The following is a 17,135-nucleotide window of genomic DNA, read 5'->3' as shown; positions in this document are numbered from 1 at the left end:
ACATAAAAGTCTACAATTCCATATTTCAGCACACGAACATAAAACTTTTATCACACTGTACACATCAAAGAGCATTATTTGTAACTGACCTCTTATAATTCTTATTGTCTGAGCAGATATCCACTTCCAAAAAGAACTAAAGAGAGAAAGAGAGAGATTTGAAGTGGGTTTTTTTTTAGAAACTCAAATTTTATCAATTGCTGTTTTGTTCATCTTAGTACAAAACTAAATACTCAAAATATCACTTTTCTGGTCAAATACACTATTTATTAACTTGAAGTTCAAAGTTCAGTTGACTGTTTAAATCTGTAAATCAAAAGCATTATACATTCAAAGACTTTATTATTCATGAAAAGTATTGAACAATAATCCCAGCTTACCATTCCACAAGATGCCTTTTTCAATTGTGTATCTCAATGGACACATTCTGACCCTGTGACTTTCAATATCTCATCAAAAAGGAGGCAGTCGGGACAAGAGAAGCACTAGATTCTCTACAATTCACTCAGGCTCTGATTATATTTCCACAAAGGTTGGGAGCCAAGGAGAGGACAGGTCTCTAATTATTAAGTCCCTAAATAAGAGAGCCAAGAATCTCTAACTATTTCCCAAATACTCAGTTTCCTTCTTTGCCCAACAATTATAATGTATTCAGGGTAGAAATTCTCAACTTTGACTACATGTAACAATCACCTGTGGAGTTTTTTTTAAATAAATAAATGGATCAAGAAGATGAGGTGTATTTATACAATGGAATATTAGCCATAAAAAATGAAATTTTGCCATTTGCAACAACACAGATGGATTTGGAGGGTATTAAGTGAAATAAGTCAGGCAGAGAATGGTGGATACTGTATGATACCATTTACACGTGGAATCTAAAAACTACAACAAACTAGGAAGTGAATATAACAACAACAACAAAAAAGGCAGATTCACAGATACAGAGAAAAGACTAGTGATTACCAGTGGGGAGAGTGAAGGCAGGGAGGAACGATAAAGGGGTAGGGGATTAAGAGGTACAAACTATTATGCAGAAAATAAGCTACAAGGATATATTGTGTAACACAGGGATTATAACCAATATTTTATAGTAACTGTAAATGAAGTATAACCTTTAAAAATTGTTGACTCTATATTAAGTACCTATATATAACATTGTATATAATATTGAACATCAGCTATACTTCAATTTAAAAAATTATTTAAAAAAGAAACCAAAAAATATATATATATATATATGTATATATATGTCTAAACTCCATTTCAGATCTTCTGAACCAGAATCCCTGCTGGAGAATGAGAAATCTGAATATTAAGTTTCACGACTGACTGAACCTCTTATAAATCTGGGCTTGGGGCTTTCCTGGTGGTCCTGAAGTTAAGAATACATTTTGCAATGCAGGGGACACGGATTCCATCCCTGGTCTGGAAAGGTCCCACGTGCCTTGGGGCAACTAAGCCTGTGGGCCACAACCACTAAAGCCTGCCTGCCCTGAATCCTCTGCTCCTGCAACAAGAGAAGCCACCGCAAATGAGAAGCCTGTGCACTGCAATTAGAGGGTAGCCCCCACTCTCCATAGAGAAAGCCCTTGCACAGGCAGTGAAGATCCAGCACAGCCAAAAATCAATTTACAAAATTATAAAGTAAGTAAATAAATCTAGGCTTGAAAATCATTCTAGATCATTCTGTACTCTGTTCTTCTAGAGTACAGAAGAAAAAAGAAGGAAAGAATCTCTTTATAGACAGGAAAATCCAGAAGCTCAAAGAGAGGACCCCAAAGGATAAGCAACAGGACTGGGGACAGTGCAGGGATGCCAAGTGTCGAGTTAGGAGGTACCTGATAGTGTAGTCTGAGCTAGTATTATTCCCTACAATTATGGCAAAGGAGGCAGTGAAAAGAGGCAGGAAAAAGTATGTAAGTACGGATGGAACAAAGGAGTCAAAACCAAGGGCCAAGATAACACTCTGACCCTACCACATATTCACAGTGCACCGGAACAAGTCACTAAATGTCTCCGAGTCACCTCATCTGTGAAAATAAAAAGAAGTCACATGTACCTCATGGGTCTGCTGTGAGGACTGAGAATACAGGAAAGGCTTTCACAAATGATGATGCACTAGACCACTGTGTTTCAAATATGAGTTAACAAACCGTCAGAATACTAAGACATTAATTTAGTGAGCTACAGCCAACATTTTAAAACTCAGAAAATGCTGGGACTTCCCTGGTGGTCCAGTGGTTAGGAATCCACCTTGCAATACAGGGGATTTGATCCCTGGTCAGGGAACTAAGACCCCACATTCCAGCAAGCAACTAAGCCCAGACACCACAACTTTGCAACTACTGAGACTGTGCGCTGCAACCATAGAATCTGTGCCCCATGGATTCACAAGCCACAACAAAAGATCCTGCATGCCACAACTAAGACCTGATGCAGCCAAACAATATGTATTTAAAAATACAGAAAAATAAGTATTTTTTAAAAAGAAATGGTTAACAGTGCACCATACTATAAGGATAAATATTGCTTTGTAAATTTTTGTATCAATTACATATATTTCATAATGTTAACAATATCTTATTATGGTTGTGTCCAAAAAATTAAGTCCTTTTTTTTTTTTGGCCATACCCCCTGGCTTGCAAGATCTTATTTCCCTGGCCAGGGATTGAACCCACGTCCTCAGTGAAAATCCTGAGTCCTAACCACTGGACCTCCAGGGAATTCCCCCAAAAGTTAAATCTTAAAGTCACAATTAATCTTCAAACTGTCTCCTCCACTTTATCCTCTCTAGCAAACGCAGTGGGTTAAGTACCTAAACCAATGGCTCTTACAGTTTCCTAAGTCAAGATACTACTAGAAACCTGATAAAAGCTATGGACCTTTTTCTGACAAAAATTCATGCTAACCCAAATTTTGCTCGCATACAAGTTTGGGAACCCTAATGCCTTGCCATGAAATAGGCTTAGACTTTTTTCTCTAAGTGGTCAAAGAACGGAGTTGAGCCCTTGAGAAGGCTCACACAGCTGCTGTCTTATCACCTCTAAAAGAAGGCCTTTCCCCAAATAGAGCTGTAGAACATTCTACTTAGCCATATAAATACTTCATTATATCAAATGTTAGCAAAGTCAAATTTTCTTTTATTTAAAAATACATATAGTTGACCCTTGAACGGCAGCAGGGGCTAAGGGTGTCAACCCTCTGCACAGTCAGAAAGTTGGGTATCACTTGGAGGGGGCCCTCTATATATGCAGTTCCTCCAAATCCAAGATTCAGCATCCACAGATGTGACCAACCTTGATTCCCATAGTAATTACAGTATTTACTACTGAAACACTCCACATATAAGTGGATCCATGCAGTCCAAACCCTTGTCACTCAAAGATCACCTGTCGATATTCTTGCACTTTTATTTGGGGACCTGAAAATATTTGCAGAAGGCTCGCAAACTGTACCCTATGTCGCTGAAAAAAATGAGGTAAAGCCAACTATAGCTAATGCACTTATTTATTTAGACATTTCTCTAAATAAAATAGAACAGACTTTGCCAAACTTATGAAACATGTTCTTGAAGTCAAATGACATTGTATTTTCCCAGCAATTCTAATAAAGAGGCAGCAATTAGTTTTCATAGTGACTGATAAAAGAATCCAAGCTAACACAGCATATCCTTGCCCTTTTAAGCCATAGTAACTTCACTGAAATTTTAATCAAAAATAATTACTGAATTTTCCTGGTCATTTTGTCATTCTATTGATGAACTCTTCACTCCAGTATTCTTGCCTGGAAAACCCCAAGGACAGAGGAGCCTGGTGGGCTATAGTCCATGGGGTAGCAAAGAGTCAGACACGACTTAGCACATAAAAGGATTTTGGTATTAATTCAATATCCATGAGGGTTATATAGTCCTTTCTTAATTAACTAATTTACTTATTTGGCTGAGTCAGGTCTTAGTTGCAGCACTTGGGATTTTCGTTGCAGCGCAGAGACGCTTCAGTTGCGGCACACAGGCTTCAGTAGTTGCGGCTCATGGACTCTTGAGTGCAGGCTCAGGAGCTGTGGTGCTCAGGCTTAGCTGCTCTGTAGCATACAGGATCTTAGCTCCCCAACCAGGGATCAAACTTGTGTCCTCTGCATTGCAAGGCAGATTCTTAACCGCTGGACCACCACAGAAGTCCCTATACAATTTTTTTAAGCCGTATTTTATTTTCCTGCAAGTTTTGAATTTTAAAATGACAAGCACTTGTGTTTCAACTAGTGAGATAAATGACAATATATTCAAAGATAAATAAGATTTGGTCCCTGGCTAAGTGGCTGTGGACACTTAAATAAACAATTACAGTAGTATAATAATAGCTAGGTGTGGAAACATAAACCTGGAGGTGATAATGATGAGGGCAGGGATCAAAGAAGACTTCCTGGAATGGGAAGACATTAGCAAGGATTAACTAAAAAGAAAATCAAGGAGGGAGACAAAGGAACGAATTCCATGTAGAAGAAGCCACTGAATAAAGACCTAGGTAGAATATGATGATGAGAAATACTACGTCTGAATGCCCCTCCCAGATGGTGCTAGTGGTAAAGAACCCACCTGCCAACACAGGAGACACAAGAGACACAGGTTCAATCCCTGGGTTGGGCAGATACCCTGGAGTAGGAAATGGCAACTCACGCAGTATTCTTGCCTGGAGAATCCCATGGACAGAGGAGCCTGGAGGGCTACAGTCCGTGGGGTCACACAGAGTCGGACACGACTGAAGTGACTTGCCATTTCCTTCAAGAGCCAGCTGGAGACTTTGGGGTTGCTGTTTTTCTGGTTTTGGTGGGGGGGTTTATTTTGTTTTGTCTGTTTTGGTAAACAGGAATGTATCTCTTTAGGATATAATAGTCAGAGAAAATAATATGGTGTACTTATCTGTCCTATTCTTCATTTCTCAGTCTAGGGATTTAGAATATTTATCAAGGAGGAAGGGGGTGCAAATTTCTGTACCTTTCAAGAAATCTTTAAAGAAGACTTGCCAAACTTCTGGATAAGGATGGTAAGTTGAATGCATATCCACTTTTGCTCCTGCCTGAAAATCCCATTAAAACAAAAGAAAAGAAAAAATTTTAAAAGCATAAGCCAAAGAAAGTCACCTCTTCCTTTCTCCCCACAAAAAAGTCAAGGGAGACAACAGCAAGATAATTTTCTTGAAAGAGAGATGGAAGAGTGATAAATGACTACATAGACCCAAGAAAACAAAATCATGGGCCATTGTAGTAAACACAGAATCAGTATAATTTAAATCATGCTGCTGCTGCTGCTGCTGCTAAGTCGCTTCAGTCGTGTTCAACTCTGTGCGACCCCATAGACAGCAGCCCACCAAGCTCCCCCGTTCCTGGGATTCTCCAGGCAAGAACACTGGAGTGGGCTGCCATTTGCTTCTCCATTGCATGAAAGTAAAAAGTGAAAGTGAAGTCGCTCAGTCGTGTCCGACTCTTAGCGACCCCATGGACTGCAGCCTACCAGGCTCCTCCATCCATGGGATTTTCCAGGCAAGAGTACTGGAGTGGGTTGCCATTGCCTTCTCCAATTTACATCATAGAATCTCTAAAATGTTCAGGAAGTAGAAGTGAAAGATGGAACTATAAAGAGGATTGGATGAAATTCTATTTCAGAAGCTTCAGATCCTGAGATTTTCTCCCCAGCTGTAAACCTGGGTGCCTGCTGCTCTACCATCCTGATAAGAGACTGAAGATTTATTCTCTAGAGAGTAAAATGGAGGGTTTCTAGGCTGAGGGATGCTGGCAACAGTAAAAGGGAGGATACCATATTGAAAATGGAGAGATTACGTAAACACATTGAGTAAGACTTCTCAGCCTTCTCTCCCCAGTTTTCACCCTCCAAGAGGGAAACTGAAGGATCATTCTTTGCAGAATCTAACCAGATCAATGAAAAAAAAAAAAAAGCCTCAAGTAGAACAACAACAAAGAACATTAGAGATCCCAAATTTAAATGCCCAGTCAGATCACCCTACAGTGAAATAAACAGTCAATGAGCCTCATTCACATTTTCATAATCTTGGATTAGTTTTTCAATCCCCTTTTAAAGTTTAGCAGTCAATTAAGGATTACTAGATGTCTGAGAAAAATACAAAAGAATTCTTTTTTTAAATAATGACTACCTGTAGAAAACAATGCAACTTAAAGAGATTATGCAATACAAAAAAATTTTAATTAGGGGAGGGGAGGCAGGAAGGCAACCTAACTTCTGTGGTATTTCTCCTACAAACTCATAACCCTAGAATAATCATGAGAAAACATCAGACAAATTTGAATTAAAGGACAAAATACTTGAACAGTTCTCTTCAAAACTGTCAAGATCATTAAAAAAAAAGAAAAGAAAAGAAAGACTAAGTAACTATCACAGATCAAGGGAGACTAAAGAGACATCACGACTAAATGCAATGCAGTTTCTCAGATTAGATCCTGGAACAATAAACTGGAGAAATCTGAATGAAGTCTACAGTTTAACATTACTGAACCAATGTTAACTTCTTAGTTTTGACAAAAGTACTGTAATTATATTAGATATTATCACTGAAGGAAGCTTGGTGGAGAGTATTCATGAATCTTATGCATGCTATTTGCAACTTTCCTGCAAATCTAAAAATCACTTCAAAATTCAAAACAAAATTAAAATTTTTAATTTTAAAGGACTATCATTATCCTGAGAGAACTAAGATATTACTTACATGAAACACATGGGATATTTTTAAAGGAAACATTTAAAGAACAAGAAAGAGTTCTTGTAAGTTAAAAATACAACCACAGCAATGAAAACTCAGTCCAAAAGTTAGAAGATAGAGAAATAGCTTTCATAAATCAGAATAAAAAGAAAAAAGAATGAACAATAAGAGAAAAAAGATAAGTACTAGAGAATTTATTCAGAAGGTCCAAAATATGAAGAAGAAAGTATGAAAGTGTTAGTCGCTCAGCAGTGTCCAACTCTTTGCGACCCCATGGACGGTGGCCCACCAGGCTCGTCTGTCCACAGGATTTCCCAGGCAAGAATACTGGAGTCGGTTGCCATTCCCTTTTCTAGGGATCTCACCTACCCAGGGATCAAACCCAGGTCTCCTACATTGCAGACAGATTCTTTACCGTCTGAGCCACCAGGGAAGTCCATTGAAGAAGTGGCACTCTCAAAAGTAAGAACAGAACAAAATAGAGGAAAAGCTAAAACTAATGGAGTAAGTCAATAAACTTCCTAAAACTGAAAGGCATAATGGTCGGATTAAGAAGGTCCATCAAAGGTCTACTACAACAAACAAAAACAGACAGGCACCAAGGGACATCACTAAAATTTTTAAAAAATGAAGACAAAGAGAAGATTCCATAAGCCTCCAGAGAGGAACAAAAGGTCACATACAAAGGAGCAAGAATCAGAATACCCTTCAGATCTAACAGCAAAAATAATGGAAGCCTGAAGGTAATGAAACAATGCTTTCAAAATTCTGAAGGAAAATTATTTCAAACCTAAAATTCTATGGCCAACCAACTATCAGGATAAAGATATTCTTAGGCAGCAAAATCTCAAAATAATTACCTCCTAAAATGAAGCAATTAGAAAATATATTTCATTTTACAAACAGCAATACAATAATTGATACAGCCCAGAATCATAAATGTATGTTAAAACCATTGGAAAAGAGATTATTCTAAAACAGGATATTCCTGTGGTGTTAAAAAAGAAAATCGCCTTACAGAAGAGGATTCTAGGAAGACAGTAGAGTACCAAGTACTAGGAATCTGTGTCCCCACTTAGATAATAATTGCACTGGCAGAATCTGCCTAGTGTAACTATACTGGAACTTGGGAATCTACTGAAAGCTTGCAAGTTTCAGGGACAGACTTTGAAGGTTAATTGTGGTTGATTACAGTCAATTTTCCCTGGAGAAGGAAATGGTGACCCACTTCAGTATTCTCGCCTGGAGAATTCCATGGACAGAGGAGCCTGTCAGGCTATACAGTCCATGGGGTCGCAAAGAGTAGGACGTGACTGAGCCACTATCACTCATTGATAGTCAATTTTACTTCTGAGTATAGCAGCAGCTCTCCATCTACCACCTCAAGTCATATGGCAGCACCTCCCCACTGTGCACATGCTCTTCCATGCCCACACAGACTATGGAAGCCAAGGTGGACAGAAACAACCCTGTCCTTCAAATACTGGGGATCTGTGCTCTGATCACTGACTGCTGTTTCTGATCATATAGGTGTAGACAAAGAGGCAGATAGCTACAGTTGTTACACCTCCTCCCACTGTTGCAAATCCCTCATCCTCCAGCTGAAGTGACTTCCAGGGGACTTAAAGAACCAGTGCCTGGAACTTCCCTGGTGGTCCAGTGGTTGAGAGTCCACCATGCAACTCAGGGGACGTGGGTTTTATCTCTGGCCAGGGAAGTAGGATTCCATATGCCATGGGGCAACTAAGTCCTCAAGCCCCAACAAAGGATCTTACATGCTGCAACTAAGACCCAACACAGACAAATAAAGAAATAAATATTTGAAAAAAGAGAGAGAGCGAGCCAGTGCTCTTTTATGTCCTCTTTATTTTCCTTTTTCCCCCTTTTGAAAGCCAGACACTAAACACTAGTACATTCAAAAACTACTTCATATACAGGGAAAAATTAGAAAGTGACTGAATATGCTGAGGGGAAGACTCAGAAAAGACCTAAAGAGACCTAACATTTATATCTCAGGCTGACCTTCTGCATGGAGACTGTCTACAATAGTCAAAAAAACCAAAAATGACAATTAAAAAAAAAATCAAATTCTAGAAAGAAAGAGAATCTGATTTCCAAAATTACCACATTATTAAAATCAAATATCCAGTTTTCAACAAAAGATCACAAGGCATACAAAGCATGAGAAAAGTATAGCCAAAAAAAAAAAAAAAACTAAATCAACAGAAATTATTCCTAAAAAACAGCTGATGGCAGATATATTAGGCAAAAATATTAAAGCAACTGTCTAAAAGATGCTCAAAGAACTAACAGAAGATGGGGACAAAGTCAAGAAAACAATGTCTGAATAAAATGGAAATAAGGATAAAGAAATAGAAAACCTAAAAAAGAACCAAAAAGAAATTCTGGAGCTGAAAAGTACAATAACTAAAATGAAAAATTCACTAACGCAAACCTGAGCAAGCAGAAGAATGAATCTTCAAACTCTAAGATAGGACACATAAATTATCAAGTTGGAGGAATGGAAAGAAAACAGATAGACCAAAGGTGAACAGAGACTAAGGGCGCTATGGGACATCATCAAGAGATCAACATGTGCACTGTGGGATCTCAGAAGGAGAAGTGAGAAAAGGACAGAGAGAATATTTGAAGAAATAATGGCTGAAAACTTGCCAAATTTGATGAAAGACAGGAAAACAAACGTTGAAGAAGTTTAACAAACTCCTAATGAGACAAACTCAAAAGACCAACATAGGCATACTTTATAATCAAACTTATAAAAGTCAAAAGACAGAGAGAATCTTGAAAGCAGCAAGAGAAAAGACTCATCAACTGTCTATCAACACTTTGGATAATCTAGATGAAATGGATAAATTCCTAGAAACAATACTAAATCACAAAGAAATACGAACTCTGAATAGACCTCTAACTGGTAAGCAGAATGGTAATCAAAAATCTCCGAATGAAGAAAAGTCCTGGATCTGACACCTCCCCTGGTGAACTGATATCAATTCTTCTCAAACTTCTTCAAAACACTGAAGAGAACACTTCCTAACTCATTTTATGAGGCTATAGTTACTCTAAATATCCTCGACAAAAAACTAGCAAATAGAATTCAGCAGCATATTAAAAGACTTATTATATACCATTTCCAACTGGGATGCAAGGATTCCACTGGATTCCAAGAATGCAAAGATGATTCAACATACATTAGCTAATCAATGTAATATACCACAGTATCAGAATGAAGGGAAAAAACCCACATGATCATCTCAATTAATACAGAAAAAGCATCTGATGAAATTCAATACACATTCATGATAAAAAACATACCCGGAATAGAAGGAAATCCCAAACAAAAAAAGTCATATATGAAAACCCCACAGCAAATATTATACTCAGTGGTAAAAGACTAAAAGCTTTCCTCTGAGACATACAGAGGATATCCACTTTTACAACTTCTATTCGCCCAGAAATTCTAGCCAGAGCAATTAGGTAAGAAAAAAGGAAAAGGAAAAGACAATCAAATTGGAAAGGAAGAAATGCAATTATCTCTGGAGGTGATAGGATCTTAGATGTAAAATCTCTGAAGATTTTACACACACCAAAATAGGAAAACAAAAACCGTTAGAGCTAATAGATGAATCAACAAAGTGGCAGAACATAAAGTCAACACACAAAAGTCAGTTGTATTTCTATACACTAACAGCGAACAAGCTGAAAAGGAAATTACAAGAACAATTCCATTTACAATAGCATTTAAAAGAATAAAATATATAGGAATTAACTAAACCAAAGAGGTAAAAGACTTGTACAATGAAAACCTTTATAGTTTTTATAGTTTTATACATTGCTGAAAGAAATTAAAGACATAAATAAATGGAAACACATGCCATGTTCATGGATTGGAAGAATCCAATGGATTCTGAATTTTGTTAAAACATCAATACTGCCCAAATGCATGGCAATTCCTATCAAAATCCCAATGACATTTTTTGCAGAAACAGGAAAAACCTACCCTAAAATTTATATGGAATCTCGAGGGTTCTTGAATAGTCCCCCCACCCCACCCCCCCAAAAAAACTCTTGAATAAGAACAAACTGGAGAACTTATATTTCCTGATTTCAAGAACTGCTTCAAAGCTACAGTGGTCAAAGCCATGTGATACTGGCATAAAGACAGACATAAAGACCAATAGAATACAAGGGAGATCCCAGAAAGAAACCCTTGTTTATAGGGTCAAATGATATTTGACAAGGGTGCCAAGACTATTTAATGGGGAAAGGACAGCCTTTTCAACAAATGGTGCTGAGAAAACTGGATCTCCACGTGCAAACAAATAAAATCAGATACTTACCTAACACCACAGACAAAAATTAACTCAAATGGATCAATGTAAGACCTAATGTAAGACTTAAAACAACAAAATGCTTAGAAGAAAACACAGAACAAAAACTTCACATCATTGGATTTGGCAAAGATTTCTTGGCTATGACATCAAGAGTATAGGTAACAAAGGAAAAAAACAGACAAATTGGATTTCTTGAAAATTAAAAGAAGTTTGTTCATCCAAAGACTCTGTCAACAAGAGTAAAAATGCAATCCAAAGAATGGGGGAATATATTTGCAAATCATATACTTGATAAGTAATAAATATCCAGGATATTATAGAGAACTCCTGAAACTCAACAATAAAAAGCAACCCAATTCAAAACTGGACAGAAGATTTGAATAAACATTTCTCCAAAGAGGATCTATGAATGTCCAATAAGCACATCAATATGATCAACATTAGTAATCATTTGTTGTTGTTGTTCAGTTGCTAAGGCATGTCCAACTCTTTTGTGACCCCATGAGCCCGCCAGTCTCCTCTGCTCACGGACTTCCCAGGCAAGAATACTGGAGTGGGTTGCCATTTCCTTCTCCAGGGGATCTTCCCAACCCAGGGATCAAACCCTCATCTCGTGCACTGACAGGAGGATTCTTTACCACTGAGCCACCAGGGAAGTCCTTACTAATCATTAGGGAAACACAAATCAAAACTAAAATAAGAAGCCACTCCACAGTAATTAGGATGGCCACTATCAAAAACAAAGAAAACAAGTATTGGAAAGGATGTGGAGAAATCAGAACCCTTGGGGTGCTGTGGGGTGTAAATTGGTAGTACTATGGAAAACTGCATGATGGTTCCTCAAAAAATTAAAAATAGAGTTACCATATGACCCACCAATTCCACTCTGGGTATATACTCAAAAGAACTGAAAGCAGGATCTCAAAGAGATATTTGTACACCCACATTCATAACAGCATTATTCAGAATAACTAAAACTTGGAAAAAACCAAGCATGCGTTGATGGATAAATGGATAAGCAAAATGTAACATATACATACAATAAAATATTACTCAACCTTAAAGAGCAATATGCTACGATGTAAATAAACCTTGATGACATTATGCTAGGTGAAATTAGTCAGTCACAAAAAGACAAATATTGTTTGATTCCACTTATACGAGGTACTTAGTCAAAATTATAGACCAAGAGTAGAACGGTGGTTGATGGGGGCTGGGGAAGAGGAAAACAGGGAGTTACTGTTCAAAGGGTATAGCAGTTCAGTTTTACAAGATGAAAGAAGTTCTAGAGATGGATGGCAGTGATAGTTGCACAGCATTATGAATGTATTAAATATCATAATGCAAAACTGTACATTTTTTAATGGTTAAGATGGTAAATGTTTTATGCATTTTACCACAAGAAAAAGTGAAGAAAAATCACTTCATGAGCTATATATTAATTACAAAAGTGAATAAGGATTTTTACAATGAAAAAATATGGTGGGGGACATCCCTGGTGGTCCAGTGGTTGAGCATCTGCCCGTCAACGCCGGGGACATGGGTTCAATCCCTGGTCCAAAAGATTCTACATGCTACAGAGGAACTAAGCCCACACTCTAGAGCCCCTGAGCCTCAACTACTGAGCCTGTGTGCTACAGCTACTGAAGCCTGCGAGCCTAGAGCCGGCGCTCCGCAAAAGAGAAGCCACCGCAATGAGAAGCCCACTCACCACAACCAGAGAAAGCCCCAGCGCAGCAACAAAGACCCCAGGCAGCCAAAAAAAACCACAACACTATATGCACATATTACTTTGAGGAAAATAAAAAGGTAAACAGCTCACCATGTAAGGTTAAGTGAAGAAATCAAAGATGAAGGATGGTGTACAAAGAATGTATTTGTTGTTGTTGTTTGGTTGCCAAGTCTGTGTCTGTCTCTTTTGCAACCCCATGGATGGTAACCTGCCAGGTTCCTCTGTCCATGGACTTTCCCAGGCAAGAATACTGGAGTGGGTTGTCATTTCCTTCTCCAGGGGATCTTCCTGACCCAGCAATCAAACCCATATACCCTGCATTGGTAAGTGGGTTCTTTGCCACTGAGCCACCAGGGAAGCCAAAGTATGTACAGTTTGTATTAAAAAGTTGGCAGAGTAGGGGACTTCCCTGGTGGTCGAGTAGCTAAGACTCCTTACTCCCACTGCAGGGGGCCCAGGCTCGAGCCCTGGTCTGGGAACTAGATTCCTTGTGCCACAACTAAAGAGTTTGCATGCCGCAACTAAACATTCCACATACCATGACTAAGACGTGGTGTGGCCAAGTAAATAAAGAAATAATATATATATTTTTAAGTTGGCAGAGTAGGAAGAGAATACAAGAGCATCTGTTTTAATATGAATAAAATCTCTGGCTATTATTAAGAAATAGTTAAATTTAAATTAACATATCTGCTAATTACTATTAAAAGTTATAGTAAGAAATAAATAACACTGCTTGTCTCTGGTAAGGAGAATTGAATGGCTGCGAGACAAAATCAGGAGAGAGAATGTCACGGTATACACTTTCGTACACTTAAAGTTTTGAATTATGTGAATGTATTATTTACTAGCAACTAAAATTTTAAATGTTTAATAAAAACATTTAATAAATGTTTAATAAAAACATTAGTGTCATGCTACTCTAAGTCTTTATCTCATACCTGCCTGAGCTTTTAAGAAGATAACTGGTGTGTCACTCACTTTATTTATTTATTTGTGGCTGTGCTGGGTCTTCGCTGCTGCTCAGGGGCTTCCTCTAGTTGTGGTGAGCCGGGGCTACTCTCTAGTTGCGGTGCACAGGATTCCTGTTGTGGCAGCTTCTTTTGTTGCAGAGCACAAGCTCTCGAGTGCAGGCTCAGTAGTTGTGGCACACAGGCTTAACTGCTCCACAGCATGTGGAATCTTCCCAGACCGGGGATTGAACCCATGTTCCCTGCACTGGTAGGCATACGTGCTAAGTCGCTTCAGTCGTATACAGTCATGTCCAACTCTTTGCAACCCCATGGGGTGTAGCCCACCAGGCTCCTCTGTCCATGGGATTCTCCAGGCAAGAATACTGGAGTGGGTTGCCATGCCCTCTTCCAGGGCTGCATTGCTAGGCAAATTCGTAACCACTAGACCACCAGGGAAATCCCATTCATTTATTAGTTGAGATATATATATATATATTTTTTCTTTTTCTTTTTTTTAACTTTTGGCTGCACCCTGCAGCATATGGGATCTTAGTTCCCCAACCAGGGATCAAACCCACACTCCCTGAACTGGAAGGCAGAGTCTTAACCACTAGACCACCAGGGAAGTTTTCCATTCATTTATTAATATGTGTTACTGTGTAACTGACTCTGTTATCTCCTCAATGAAGCTGGAAAAGTTATTATCTCTTCCAATTGTCTGAAATCTACTACCCTAACACTTTACAATGCTGTGTAAACACTAGGCTTTTGTGGATGAGTGTTCCACAGAAATTCAAACAAGTATGAGGTACAACGAAACTAGGAGATGTGAATCACATGTTCAAATTTCAAACAGTATTCCCCTGAAACATTTAGAGGCCTCTAGGTAAAAAGCCATTTTGTGAATTCAAAAATCTCTGGGATTATGAATCAATTCCTCCCCATAATCTTATTTCATAGAGCAGCATTTAGAAAAAGATGAAACCATGATGAAAGAGTTGGACTGTAAAGAAAGCTAAGCGCCAAAGAATTGATGCTTTTAAACTGTGGTGTTGGAGAAGACTCTTGAGAGTCCTTTGGACTGTAAGGAGATCCAACCAGTCCATCCTAAAGGAGATCAGTCCTGGGTGTTCATTGGAAGGACTGATGCTGAAGCTGAAACTCCAATACTTTGGCCACATGATGCAAAGAGCTGACTCAATTGAAAAGACCCTGATGCTGGGGAGGATTGGGGGCAGGAGGAGAAGGGGACGACAGAGGATGAGATAGTTGGATGGCATCACCGACTCGATGGACATGAGTTTGGGGAAACTCCCGGAGTTGGTGATGGACAGGGAGGCCTGGCATGCTGCAGTCCATGGGGTCGCAAACAGTCGGACATGACTGAGAGACTGAACTGAACTGAACTGAAAACATGATTCAGGTGTCAGCTACCTTCCAGGGAGCACCCAGGATTCAAGGATAAGAACAATTTCTTACTTAAAGAACTGTTGCTTGATTTTTTTTTTTTTTTAGCCTGCCCCCAAGTGTTCTGGATATGTTAGGCATTGTATTTTGCATTATCTGGCAGAAATGTGGAGCTGGTGAAATTTACACGTTAAAGCCAAACGTCCTAATCCTCTTGGAGATACAACATCTTATAGGTTTTAGGGAGACAGTTTTAGGTTGAAAATAATGAACAACTCTCAAAAATTAGTTGCCTGATGATGCAGCAATCAGAGGATGAACTGTCTAGAGCTGGAAGTTTCCAACAGGAGTGTTGGATAAAATATTTTCATATTAACTATAAAGTTGAACTAGAAAATTCCTAAGGTATATTCTAATACTAAAAGTTCCATTCAGTTCTCAGATTTTTATAAGATGGAATCAAAGGGAAATTCAACAGTTTGCCTTGCCAGGCTCAGGAATACCACTAAATGCTGAAGCACAAAACACAAACAACCCAGCTATCTACCCTCTTGGTGCCAATTTGCTGATATTACTTCTAGTAAACTTAAAAAGTAATCAAGCTCCTATCGACCTACTATCCCCCCAACTTGGCATGTGTGTAAATACATACACATACACATGTGCCAACTTATGACTTAAGAACAGGTTTGAGTGGTCTACAAAAACAAAAGATGATTTTTAGCAACCCCATCAGACTACTCTCTGATTTCTATCGTAGGTGCGTGTGTGCTAAGTCGCTATAGTTGTGCCAGACTCTTGGTGACCCTATGGACTGTAGCCCACCAGGCTCTTCTGTCCATGGGATTCTCCAGGCAAAAATACTGGAGTGGGTTGCCATGACCTCCTCCAGGGGATCTTCCTGACCCAGGGATCCAACTCAAGTCTCTTATGTCTCCTGCATTGGCAGGTGGGTTCTTTACCACCAGCACCACATGGGAAGCCCATTCTATCATAGGAGACAGTCAAATATTCATAAACAAAACCTTACACTTCCTAAAAAAATTTGTCCAAAACTGAGTCTGCTTTTCAAACTTAACTCCACGAATTCATTCAGAATTTTCAAACTTCAGGTTATCATTTTCAAAAATGAAAATCATTATTCAAACTTACTCTATCTAGGATGACTATTTTGTAACTACTGCTGCCATGCAACTTCAGTTTCTGATGCCATGTAATGGTAAACACTCCTGTGGTTCCTTATACAAAGGAAGGTGAGTGCAGCACCCTGAAAGGACGGAATAAACCTAAGTCCCAAATAACATCTGTGAAAGGCCAAACCAACTGGGACCACCAATCTTTGGGTAAGGTGCTAACATCCCTTGTTGCTGAAGTTTCTTTTCACTTGCTTCTTTCAACATCCTGAGACTAGAGACTAAATGATTTTATGGTGGCTTGAATAAATAACAAATTGGTAAGAGGTGCATCATGAGAGCATACATAGTAAGATTGACTTGTTGAACTCATAAAAACCTATGCCCTATTAATGAGATTTATTCTTTGTATAAGTGAAATGACCTCTGACCACTATTTGTCCTAGTTTCCACTATCTAAATATCATCTCACATAACCCATTAGAGCCAAGTAGTGGATACTCACTGAACTTTAAAATTAATGAAACAAAAAACTAGCTAAGCAACAATCTGTTACAGTGGAAAATCAATAAAGATTTCCTTTAAAAATGTTACTTGCCTCAATAAATTTTTTTTTGCCAATGAGTCTTTGGTGTTCATTTACTTCTTCATAATCTTACTGCTTTAAGGGCTTGGAAAGACACTTGGTGCATATCTGCTATTATTATTAATCTTTAAGAACAATTTTAGATAATGATACAAAAATATTTTTCTGAATTGTAAAAAGACTCCTCCAATTAAAAATATTAAATTCCAACATATTATTCCAATAATTTTTATTTTAACTT

At 38.4% G+C, this 17,135-nt stretch overlaps 1 protein-coding gene across 7 annotated transcripts in view; it reads right to left on the bottom strand.

Annotated features, from left to right (window-relative positions):
* The window catches only part of ACACA (acetyl-CoA carboxylase alpha), a 277,322-nt gene that overhangs the window by 211,235 nt on the left and 48,952 nt on the right, over positions 1-17,135 (bottom strand). For 2 of the 7 annotated variants that reach the window (XM_081584561.1, XM_081584567.1), the window contains exon 2: positions 90-136. The exons of the other annotated variants lie outside the window; for them this stretch is intronic. The gene's annotated coding sequence lies outside the window, so the exon portion shown is untranslated. The remainder of the gene's footprint in view (positions 1-89; positions 137-17,135) is intronic. 7 annotated transcript variants of the gene reach the window in all.

The sequence above is a fragment of the Giraffa tippelskirchi genome, chromosome 3 (assembly GCF_054371585.1).
Source record: "Giraffa tippelskirchi isolate mGirTip1 chromosome 3, T2T-mGirTip1v1.2.pri, whole genome shotgun sequence".
NCBI lineage: Eukaryota > Metazoa > Chordata > Mammalia > Artiodactyla > Giraffidae > Giraffa > Giraffa tippelskirchi.
The sequence above is the reverse complement of the archived record's forward strand: the minus strand, read 5'-3'. Positions and strand labels throughout refer to the sequence as shown.